Below are 12595 nucleotides of genomic sequence, written 5' to 3' on the forward strand. Positions count from 1 at the left end.
CTCAAGCAGGGTCACAGACAGTTTTATGGACAACTGAGAGGGCACACAAGCGTTTCATTCAATAACTCATCAAGTTAATGTTCTGAAGAAGGTTCACTGGACTCAAAACGTTGATTCTTCTTTCTTTCCAGATGTTGCCAAGCCTGCTGCATTTCTCCAGTAATTTCTGTTTCTGTTCAGATTTTCAGGATCCACATTTCTTTGCTTTATTCACATCAGTTTAATGTGTTGAGCTCTCTCACTAAAGTATCAACTTAGACAGTGCTAAAGTTTCCTACTTTCTGATTCAAGAACCAAGATTGGTTCTATGATGCCATGGCTTATAGAGTCATATAGAGATGTACAGCATCGAAACGCATCCTTCAGTCCAACTCATCCTTGCCAACCAGATATCCCAACCTAATTAGTTCCATTAGCCAGCACTTGGCACATATCCCTCTAAACTCTTCCTATTTATATACCCATCCAAATGCCTTTTAAATGTTGCAATTGCAACGGCCTCCACTACTTCTTCTGGCAGTTCATTCCACACATTCACAACTCTGCATGAAAAGGTTGCCCCTTAGGTCCATTTTATACTTTCCCCTCTCACCATTAAAATATGCACTCCAGTTCTGGATTCCCCCACCTCAGAGAAAAGACTTTCTCTATCCTATCCATGCCACTCATGATTTTATAAACCAATATAAGGTCACCCCTCAGCCTCCAACAGGAAAAACAGCCCCAGCTATTCAGCCTCTCCCTATAGTTCAAATCCTCCAACCCTGGCAATATATTTTTAAAACTTTTCTGAACCCTTTCAAGTTTCACAATATCCTTCCAATAAGAAGGAGATCAGAATTGCACGCAATATTCCAAAAGTGGTCTAACTAACATCCTGTGCGCCGCAACATGACCTCCCAATTCTGAAACTCGATACTCTGACCAATAAAGAAAAGCATGCCAAATGCCTTCTTCACTATCCTATCTACCTGCGACTACTTTCAAGGAACTATGAACCTGCAGTCCAAAGTCTGTTTGTTCAGCAACACTCCCTAAGACCTTGCCATTAAGTGTATAAGTCCTGCTAAGGTTTGCTTTTCCAAAATGCAGCACCTCACACTTATCTAAATTGAACTCCATCTGTCACTCCTCAGCCCATTGGTCCATTTGATCAAAATTCCATTGTACTCTGAGGTAACCCTCTTTGCTGTCCACAACACCTCAAATTTCAATGTAATCTGCAAACTTACTAACTATGCCTCTTATGTTCACATTCAAATCATTTATGTAAATGACAATAAGTAGTGGATCCTGCACCGATCCTTGTGGCACTTCACTGGTCATAGGCCTCCATTTTGAAAGCAACCCCCCACCATCACCTTTGAGCCTGTTCTATATCCAAATGGCTAGTTCTCCCTGTATTCCATGAGATCTAACCTTGCTAACTAGTCTCCCATGGGAAACCTTGTCGAACATCTCATTAAAGTAAACATAGATCACATCTACCACTCTGTCCTCATCAATGCTCTTTGTTATTTCTTCAAAAAACTTGAAGACATGATTTTCCATGCACAACGGCATGCTGACTATTCCTAATCAGGCAGCATCCGAGAAGCAGGAGAATCGACGTTTCAGGCATAAGCCCTTCTTCAGGAATGAGGCTGGTGTGCCAAGCGGGCTGAGATAAAAGGTTGGGGGCATGTGGGGAATTTGGGAGAGGAGCGCTGGGAATACGATAGGTGGAAGGAGGTGAGGGTGGGGGCGGAGAGGTCGGGAAGAAGATTGCAGGTCAAGAGGGCAGTGCTGAATCCGGGGGTTGGGACTGAGATAAGGTGGGGGGAGAGGAAATGAAGCTGGAGAAATCTACATTCATCCCATGTGGTTGGAGGGTTCCTAGGCAGAAGATGAGGCGCTCTTCCTCCAGGCGTCTGTGGCCAGGGTCTGGCGATAGAGGAGGCCAAAGACCTGCATGTCCTTGGCGGAGTGGGAGGGGGAGTTAAAGTGTTCAGCCAAGGGGCAGTTGGGTTGGTTGGTACTGGTGTCCCAGAGGTGTTCCCTGAAACGTTCCGCAAGTAGGCGGCCTGTCTCCCCAATGTAAAGGAGACCACATCGGATGCAGCGGATACAGGAATTGATGTGTGTGGAGGTGCTGGTGAATTTGCGACGGATATGGATGGATCCAATGGGGCCTTGGAGGGAGGTAAGGGGGGAGGTGTGGGGGCAAGTTTTGCACTTCTTGAGGTTGCAGGGGAAGGTGCCGGGAGTGGAGCTTGGGTTGGTGGGGGGTGTGGACCTGACGAGGGAGTGGCGGAGGGAGTGGTCTCTCCGGAATGCTGATGGTGGGGGAGGGAAATAGATTCCTGATGGTGGGGTCTGTTTGGAGGTGGCGGAAATGACAGAGGATGATACGATGTATCTGGAGGTTGGTGAGGTGGGGTTCTGTCCTGGTGGCAATTGGAGGGGCGGGGTTCAAGGGCGGAGGTGAGGGAAGTGGAGGAGATGCGGTGGAGAGCATCGTCGACCTCATTGGAGGGGAAATTCCGGGAAGTGGAGAAGATGTGTTACTTCCTCTCCCACCAACCCAACCAGTACCCTTCCACTGACACCCTCCTCCGACTGACTGAACTGGTCCTCACTCTTAACAACTTCTCCTTCCAATCCTCCGACTTCCTCCAAACCAAAGGAGTAGCCATGGGCACCCGCATGGGCCCCAGCTATGCCTGCCTCTTCGTCGGATATGTGGAAGAGTCCATCTTCCGCAGCTACACTCGCACCACCCCCCACCTTTTCCTCCGCTACATCAATGATTGTATTGGCGCTACCATCCCATATTCCTAATTCCTTCGCCTCCGCCACATCTGCTCCCAGGAGGACCAATTTCACTACCGAACAGCCCAAATGGCCTCCTTCTTCAAAGACCGCAATTTCCCCTCTGATGTGGTTGACGATGCTCTCCACTGCATCTCCTCCACTTCCTGCACCTCCGCCCTTGAACCCCGCCCTTCCAATTGCTTATGCCTGAAACATCGATTCCCCTGCTCCTCAAAGCTGCCTGGCCTTCTGCGCCTTTTCAGCACCACACATTTCAACTCTGGTCTCCAGTATCTGCAGTCCTCACTTTCTCCTATTCCTAATCAGTCCTTGCCTTTCCAAATAAATGTAAACCCTGTCCCTCAGAATTCCCTCCAACAACTTGCCCACTACTAACATCAGGCTCACTGGTCTACAGTTTCCTGGGTTTTGCTTACCACCTTTCTTAAATAGTGATAACAGGTTAGCCAACCTCCAGTCTTTCGGCACCTCACCTGTGACTATCAGTGATACAAATATCTCAGTAAGAGGCTCAGCAATCCTTCCACAACTTACCACTGAGTTCTAGGATACATCTGATCAGATCCTGGGGATTTACCCACTTTTATGTGTTTCAAGACATCCAGCATTTCCTCATCTGTAACATAGACATTTTTCAAGATGTCACCATCTATTTCCTCACATTCTGTATTTTCCATGTCCTTCTCCACAGTAAACACTGATGTAAAATATTCATTTAGTATCTCCCCCATCTTCTGCGGCTCTCCATATGGGCTGCCTTACTGATCTTTGAGGGGCCCTATTCTCTCCCTAGTTACCCTTTTGTCCTTAATGTATTTAGAAATAACTGGGTGTAGCATTTAATTAAAGAACAGATTGCTTGAAGTCTCCATGGATCATCGATGTATACACCATGAGTTCTTCATGGCTGAGAAAGTTTAAGCACATATCAGTGTTAATTTGCACCTATTTTAAATTCCTGACATTAACAGACACCAGCAAGGCTCCTTTCCAAAGAGCGGAGCCAAACTTTTAAACTATTTTAAAGAAGGGAAATTGATAACTTACTTTAGAAAAAGGAATGTTGAAAGATAAAGGGACTGATTTCAAGAGTGTGATTAGACTGTATGTCTCGCAGAAAGAAAACATTGGCATTGATTGGACAATTTCTATTATGATTCTGTGATAAAGTTTTTTTTGGTTTTCTTATCTTAGACAATCGTCTTATCTAACGATGGGCAGTAATGCTAAAGACAGCTTCATTAAAACCTCCAAGATTGCAAACAAAAACTAGAATATGCAGTAAATAAAGAAAGAAAGACATTTATATCATATCCTGAAGAAGGGCTTATGCCCGAAACGTCGATTCTCCTGCTCCTTGGATGCTGCCTGACCTGCTGCACTTTTCCAGCAACACATTTTCAGCTTTATATCATGACTGCCAGACATCCCAAAGCATTTCACACACTGTGAAATAATTCTGAAGTGTGATTCCTGTTTTAACGTAGGAAATACAGCAGCCAGTTTGCATACAGCAAGATCTCACAAACAGCAATGTGACAAGGGTCAGTTACCCTGTTCATGATGTCGATTGAAAGATAAATATCAGCCAGTATCTCTTGTTCTTCCACAGAATACTTCCAAGTAGATAGGCATATCCTCAGTGTAACTGAAAGGCAGGCCCACAAACAGTGCAATTTTAACCTCAGTGCTGCAGTGGTCTATCAACCACGAGTTTTGTGTGGAAACCCTGGAATGAGACTTGAACCAGACCCTAGTGGTACCAACTAGTGAAATTAGAATTGAGTTGTGGTTAAAACAGAAAGAGCTGGAAATACTCAACTGATCTTGTAGCGTCTGTAGCGAGAGGAACATATTTTGTTTTGAGTCAAATATGCTTCTTTTGCTGAGTTGAAAGAAGCTAGAAATGTGATGGGTTAAGTGCCATTGAAAGGCAGGAGGGAGTGGATGAACAAAAGTGAAGGAGAATTGAAATAACAAATAACAAAGTTGTTGTGAAACAAAGGCAAAGGTTATACAAATGGTTATAGTGAAGAACAAAAGCCTGAATGAAAAAATAATGAGCAGCTCTGTCCAAGGTCAAAGCACAAAAAACAAAGAACAGCGCCTGACAAAAAAAATAAAAACAGAATGGAGGACCAGTGTTCATGGCCTGATATTGTTGAACTCAGTATCAAGTCCAGAAGCCTGTAAAAAGTGCCTCATCAGAAGATGAGATGTTCCTAAAACTCCACTGGAACAGTGCAACAGACAAAGGGCAGGGATATTAGCAAGATGAAATAAAATGGCAAGAAACCAGGAGCTTATGGTTATCCTTATGGACTGAGGCAAAAGCATTCCATAAAATGGTCACTCATTCTGCATTTGATCTCCCTGGTGTTAAAAATACCACATTACAAGAGTGAATATAGCATACTAAATACACAGCCAGGTAAATTGCTGTGTCACCTTGAAAGAGCTGGGTCTTGGACAATGGTTGGGGTGGGAGGTAAAAGGAAAGGTGTTACACCTCTTGTGACTGTTCGAGTATTTGCCATGGGAGAGATAATGGCTGTGATTTGAAGAGGGGATCAGTGTGTTTTAACAAAATGAAAGTCTCTTCAAAATACTCACACAAGAGGGGGAAGTGAGGGCAACATGGGTGGCTCAGTGGTTCGCACTGCAGCCTCTCAACGCCAGGGACCCAGGTTCAATTCCAGCCTCGGGCTGTCTGTGTGGAATTTGCACGTGACTGTGTGGGTTTCTTCCAGATGCTCCAGTTTCGTCCCACAATTCAAAGATGTGCAGGTTAGGTGAAGCCATATAAATTGTCCATAGTGTTCAGGGATGTGAAGGTTAGGGGTAAATGTAGAGTAATGGGGAATGAGTTTGGTTGGGATACACTTCAGAGGGTCAGTGTGGACTGAAGGGTCTGTTTCCACACTACAGGGATTCTATGAAATCTATTCAAGGTGATGGTGTTATCGCATGAGAGATGGCAAAAACTTTCAGGGTCAATTTTACACATTTCAATGCCGCATGTAGGCAAAGTTAATTTGGACATACCTTAAAAGCAAGACATTGGAATGAAGGAATTTCAGATTGATCCATTTGGGTTGACTGGTCTGTTACTGTGCTGTAAGTTCTATTTAATTCTTCCACTCTTAACAGAGTGGAGGAACACAGGAGATTCAAGTTCAATGGAGATTAGTCTATTGTGGAAAGAATTCTGGTTGCAAAACACACTAAAAGGCCATTGTGATTCTGGATTTTTATGCAGAGGAATGTTAAATATAAGGACAAAATGATGCTAAATTAGTGCAAGGCGATAACTAGATTGCAGTTGGAGAATTGTGATTGTAAGAACATCAAAACCATGAATGGTTACAGAATTATGACAAACAAAATGTTATAATTATATAACAAGCTTTGAAACAGTGGGCTTTTCCCCCCAGAAGAGTGAACATTAAATGGGATGTAATGGGTTTTCATAAGTATAAATAGTCTTGATGTGGCAAGTAATGAAACATTGTTTCAACTAGCTGGTGAATTAATAACAAGGGAGTGCACACTCAAACTTGCCATTACATGAACAAAATTAGACGTTGAATGAAGCATTTCACAGTTATTAGACTATCAAATATTTTAGGAGACGGCACTATTGATAATATAAAAGAAATTTGGCTAAATGTTTGAGAAGAGGAGACTGCAGAAGGTCCAGTGGAAATGATAAAGACATTGTTTATGACTTGACAGTTCCAGTTCAGGATATAAGACATGAACATAAATGTGAGACAGATAAGATGCACTATAATTTCTACATGAGTCATAGACATCAAATGACTTTAAAATATATTACTATAGTAATTATCCTGTGCTAAACAAGAGTACACAAATAAAGTTCACGCAACAGCAGGTTATAGTCATAGAGTCATAGAGATGTACAGCATGAAACAGACCCTTGGGTCCAACCTGTCCATGCCGATCAGATATCCCTACCCAATCTTGTCCCACCTGCCAGCACCCAGCCCATATCCCTCCAAACCCTTCCTATTCATATACCCATCCAAATGCCTCTTAAATGTTGCAATTGTACCAGGCTCCTCTGGCAGTTCATTCCACACACATACCCTCTGTGTGAAAAAGTTGCCCCTTAGGTCTCTTTTATGTCTTTCCCCTCTCACCGTAAACCTATGCCCTCTAGTTCTGGACTCCCCGACCCCAGGGAAAATACTTCGTCTATTTATTCTATCCATGCCCCTCATAATTTTGTAACCCTCTATAAGGTCACCCCTCAGACTCCAACGCTCCAGAGAAAACAGCCCCAGCCAGTTCAGCCTCTCCCTGTAGCTCAAATCCTCCAAACCTGGCAACATCCTTGTAAATCTTTTCTGAACCCTTTCAAGTTTCACAACATCTTTCTGATAGGAAGGAGACCAGAATTGCACGCAATATTCCAACAGTGGCCTAACCAATGTCCTGTACAGCTGCAACATGACCTCCCAACTCCTGTACTCAATACTCTGACCAATAAAGGAAAGCATACCAAACACCTTCTTCACTATCCTATCTACCTGCGACTCCACTTTCAAGGAGCTATGAACCTGCACCCAAGGTCTCTTTGTTCAGCAACACTCCTTAGGACCTTACCATTAAGTGTATAAGTCCTGCTAAGATTTGCTTTCCCAAAGTGCAGCACCTCGCATTTATCTGAATTAAACCCTATCTGCCACTTCTCAGCCCATTGGCCCATCTGGTCCAGATCCTGTTGTAATCTGAGGTAACCCTCTTTGCTGTCCACTACACCTCCAATTTTGGTGTCATCTGCAAACTTACTAATTGTACCTCTTATGCTCTCATCCAAATCATTTACGTCAATGACAAAAACTAGAGGACCCAGCACTGATCCTTTTGGCACTCCACTGGTCACAGGCCTCCAGTCTGAAAAATAACCCTCCACCACCACCCTCTGTCTTCTACCTTTGAGCCAGTTCTGTATCCAAATGGCTAGTTCTCCCTGTATTCCATGAGATCTAACCTTGCTAATCAGTCTCCCATGGGGAACCTTGTCGAACGCCTTACTGAAGTCCATATAGATCACATCTACTGCTCTGCCCTCATTAATCTTCTTTGTTACTTGTTCAAAAAACTCAATCAAGTTTGTGAGACATGATTTCCCACGCACAAAGCCATGTTGACTATCCCTAATCAGTCCTTGCCTTTCCAAATACATGTACATCCTGTCCCTCAGGATTCCCTCCAACAACTTGCCCACCACTGAGGTCAGGCTCACCGGTCTATAGTTCCCTGGCTTGTCTTTACCACCCTTCTTAAACAGTAGCACCACGTTTGCCAACCTCCAGTCTTCCGGCACCTCACCTGTGACTATCGATGATACAAATATTTCAGCAAGTCCAACAGGTTTATTTTAAAGCACTAGCTTTCGGAGCACTGCTCCTTCACCTGATGAAGGAGCTGCGCTCTGAAAGCTAGTGCTTCCAAATAAACCTTTCGGACTATAACCTGTGTTGTGTGCTTTTTAACTTTATCCACCCCAATCCATCACCGGCATCTCCAAATCATGACAAATAGGATTGTTGATAAATAACCAGTTAATTAGTATCTCCATTGGTTGTAGTTGAAGAAGAGACATTATCCAGGAGAGTTCTCTTTCTTTAAAGAAAACACTATGGAATCACAGTGGATTTTGCCAGCATTTGGGCCATATTACCCTAAACCCTTCCTATACATATAGCCATCCAGATGCCTTTTCAATGTTGTAATTGTACCAGTCTCCATCACTACCTCTGGCAGCTCGTTCCTTACATGCACTACCCTCTGTGTGAAAAAGTTGCTCCTTAGGTCCCTTTTAAATCTTTCCTCTCTCACCTTAAATATCTGCCCTCTAATTTTTCCCTACCCTGGGGAAATGTCTGTGAATATTCACCTTATCCTGCCTCTCTTGGTTTTGTAAACTTCTATAAGGTCACTCCTCAGCCTCCAATGTTCCAGGGGTAAAAACCGCAGCCTATTAAGCCTTTCCCTCTAGCTCAAACCCTCCAACCCTGGCAGCATCCTTGTAATTTTTTTCCGAGCTCTTTCAAGTTTCACAACATCTTTGTCATATCTGGGAGACCAGAATGGAATGTAGTGTTCCAAAAGTGGCCTAACCAATGTCCAGTATGGCTGCAGTATAATCTCCCAACTCCTATACTCAGTGCACTGACCAATAAAGGCAAGCATATCAAATGCCTTCTTCATTACCCTGTCTACCAGTGACTCAATTTTCATGGAACTGTGAATTCCAAGATCTCTTTGTAAAAACACTATTTACAATGTTTAAAATAAGTTGAGACTTAAGGTTTGTTACGTCAAATGTTAACATTTCAAAATAAAGTAACGTCAATATAACTAATTTGTCAGACAGTCAATTGTCCCATGCACTCTGATTGTTACATTTCTATCTGCTGCTGAAACCCTCACCTATTCTCTGTTTCCTCCAGACTGGAGTTTGTCAATACCATCCTAGCAGGTCACACATAAACATAAGATTATCTAATGCACTTAGTGAGTTTTGAGAAGATTTGTGATCAGGTTGAGGTTCAGGATGTAGGTTTGGTCACTGAGCTGGAAGGTTCATTTCCAGACGGTTTGTTACCCTACTAGGTAACATCTTCAGTGGGCCTCTGGGCAAAGCACTGCTGATGATTCCTGCTTTCTATTTATATGTTTGGGTTTCTTTGGGTTGGTGATGTCCGTTCCTGTGGTGATGTCATTTCCTGTTCTTTTTCTCGGGGGTGGTAGATGGGGGTCAAACCTGATGGGTTCTGGTTGGAATGCCATTCTTCTAGGAATTCTCGTGTGTGTCTCTGTTTGGCTTGTTCTAGGATGGATGAGTTGTCGCAGTCAAAGTGATGTCCTTCCTTATCTGTATGTAAGGGTACTAGTGAGAGAGAGTCATGTCGTTTTGTGGCTAGTTGATTTTCACGTGTCGTGATTTTTTTCCAGAATTTTACCAACAACCGAGGTTAGGCTAATTGGCCTATAATTTGCCATCTTTTGTCTTTATCCTATCTTGAACAAGGGGGTTACAACAGCAATTTTCCAATCATCTGTGTCTTTCCCTGACTCCAGTGACTTTTGAAAGATCACAATCAATACCTCTACTATTTTCTCAGCCACCTCCCTCGGAACTCTAAGATGTAACCCATCGGGACCAGGATATTTATCAATTTTTAGACCTTTTAACTTTTCTAGCACTTTCTCTTTTGTAATGGCTACCATACTCAACTCTGCCCCCGACTCTCCTTAATTGTTAGGATATTACTCATGTCTTCCACTGGGGAGGCTGACACAAAGTACTAATTATGTTCTTCAGCTATTTCCTTATCTCCCATCACTAGCCTTCCAGCATCAATTTGGAACAGCCCAATGTCTACTTTTGCCTCTTGTTTGTTTCTTTTGTATTGAAAAAACTTTTCCTATCATTTCTAATATTACTGGCTAGCCTCTCCTTCCTTATTTCTCTCTTTGTTATCCTCTGTTTGTTTTGTCGCCTTCCCAATCTTCTGATCTCCCAGTGCTTTTGGCCACTTTCTAGGCACTCTCTTTTTCTTTGATACATTTCCTGACTTCCTTCGTCAGCCATGGCTATCTAATTCCCCCCCCCGGATAATCTTTCCTTTCTTTGGGATGAACCTCCGTACTGTGTCCTCAATTACACTCAGAAATTTCTGCCATTGGTGCTCTACTCTCTTCCCCACTAGGCTCTGATTCCAGTCGATGTTCATCAGTTCCTCTCTCATGCCCTTGTAATTACCTTTATTTAACTGTGCCACCATTACCTCCGATTTTTGCCTTCTCTCTTTCAAATTGCAGTCGGAACTCTATTATGATTGCTGCCTCCTCAGTGTTCCCTTACTTTCAGCTCTCTTATAAAGTCCAGAATAGCCTACTCCCTTGTGGGCTCCATCACAAGCTGTTCGAAGAAGCCATTCTGTAAGCATTCCATGAATTCCCTTCCTTTGGGTCCACTAGCAACATTATTTGCTCAGTCCACCTGCATATTGAAGTCCCCCATGATCACCGTGACCTTGCCTTTCTGACATGCCCTATCTCTTTCCCGGTACATCTTGCGCCCCTGGTCCTAACCACTCTGCGAGGTCTGTATATAACTCCCATTATGGTTTTTTTACCTTTGTGGTTCCTCAATTCCACCCATGCGGACTCCACATATCTGACCCTCTGTCATTCAGTGCCATAAGTTTAATCTCATTCTTAATTAACAAGGCAACCCTGCCCCCTCTGCACACCTCCCTGTCTTTTCGAGAAATTGTAACTTCCTGGATGTTTAACTGCCAGTCCTGAATCCCCTGCAACCACGCCTCTGTGATGTCTTCCACATCAAGGGCGGCACGGTGGCACAGTGGTTAGCACTGCTGCCTCACAGCGCCAGAGACCTGGGTTCAACTCCCAACTCAGGCGACTGACTGTGTGGAGTTTGCATGTTCTCCCTGTGTCTGCGTGGGTTTCCTCCGGGTGCTCCGGTTTCCTCCCACAGTCCATACTTGTTTTTCCATTTAACTCCATACTCCCTGTCACTTTCACTTTTCCCTTCCCTCCAACTCGGAAGTTTAAAGTCCTACTGACCACCCTATTTATCTTTCTCAGGAGAACACTGGTTCCAGATTTGTTCAGGTGGAGACCATCCCAACGGTACAGATCCTCCCAGTTCCAAAACTGATGCCAATGCCCATGAAATGGAATCCCTCTTTCCCACACCAATCCCTTAGCCATGTGTTTACTTCCCTAACTTTCTTTTCCCTATGCCAGTTGGCATGTGGTTCGAGCAATAATCCAGAGATTATGACCCTTGAGGACCTGTACTTCAATTTCCTTCCTCGTGCTTGATAATCCCCAAACAGATCCTCCACCCTAGCTTTGCCTATGTTGTTAGTCCCAACGTGGATCACAACTGAATCCTTCCCCTCCTGCTCCAATATCCTTTCAAGCCGGTCGGAGATGTCCTGCACCCTGGCACCGGGCAGGTAACACACCATGTGGGACTCCCAAACCAGCTTGCATAGGATACCATCTGTCCCCCTAATTATAGAATCCTCTATAACAGCTACTTGTCTTTTTGCTCCCCCCTCTTGAATGGCCTTCTGCACCCTGGTGCCATGGTCAGCTGGCTTGTCCTGTCAACAGCCCTTTCCCTCATCCGTACAGAAATCAAGAATCTCATACCTATTGGACAAGGTCAAGGGCTGAAGCTCCTGCCCTCCTGAACTCAGAATCCCCCTACCTGCCTCACTTATAGTCACACCCTGTTGTCCCTGAACACTTACTGAATTTGGAATACTTAATCTACTGGGTTACCATTGACCAAAAACTGAAGTAGATGAATAAATATTCTTGTTACAAGAAATCAAAGACTATGAACCCTGCAACAAGTCACTCATCTAACTTCCCAAAACCCATCCACCATCTACCAAGCACCAGTCAGGAAAGTGATGGAATATACCCCACTTATGTGGATGAGGGCAGCTCCAATAACTCTTAAGAAGCTCAATACCATCCAGGATAAAGTAGGTCACTTGATTGTATCTTCCCTCCTACCACCAGAACTCAGCAGAGCAGTATGTACCATCAACAAGGTTCACTGCAGAAATTTACCAAGGCTCCTTAGACAACGCCTTCTGAATGTATAACCATTACCATCAAGAAGGAGAAGGGCAGCAGACACATGACCTCCTGCAAGTTGCTGTCCAAACCGCTCCTCATTCTGACTTGGAGATGTATC

This window comes from Hemiscyllium ocellatum, chromosome 42 (genome assembly GCF_020745735.1).
Source record: "Hemiscyllium ocellatum isolate sHemOce1 chromosome 42, sHemOce1.pat.X.cur, whole genome shotgun sequence".
In the NCBI taxonomy this organism is placed as follows: Eukaryota; Metazoa; Chordata; class Chondrichthyes; order Orectolobiformes; family Hemiscylliidae; genus Hemiscyllium; species Hemiscyllium ocellatum.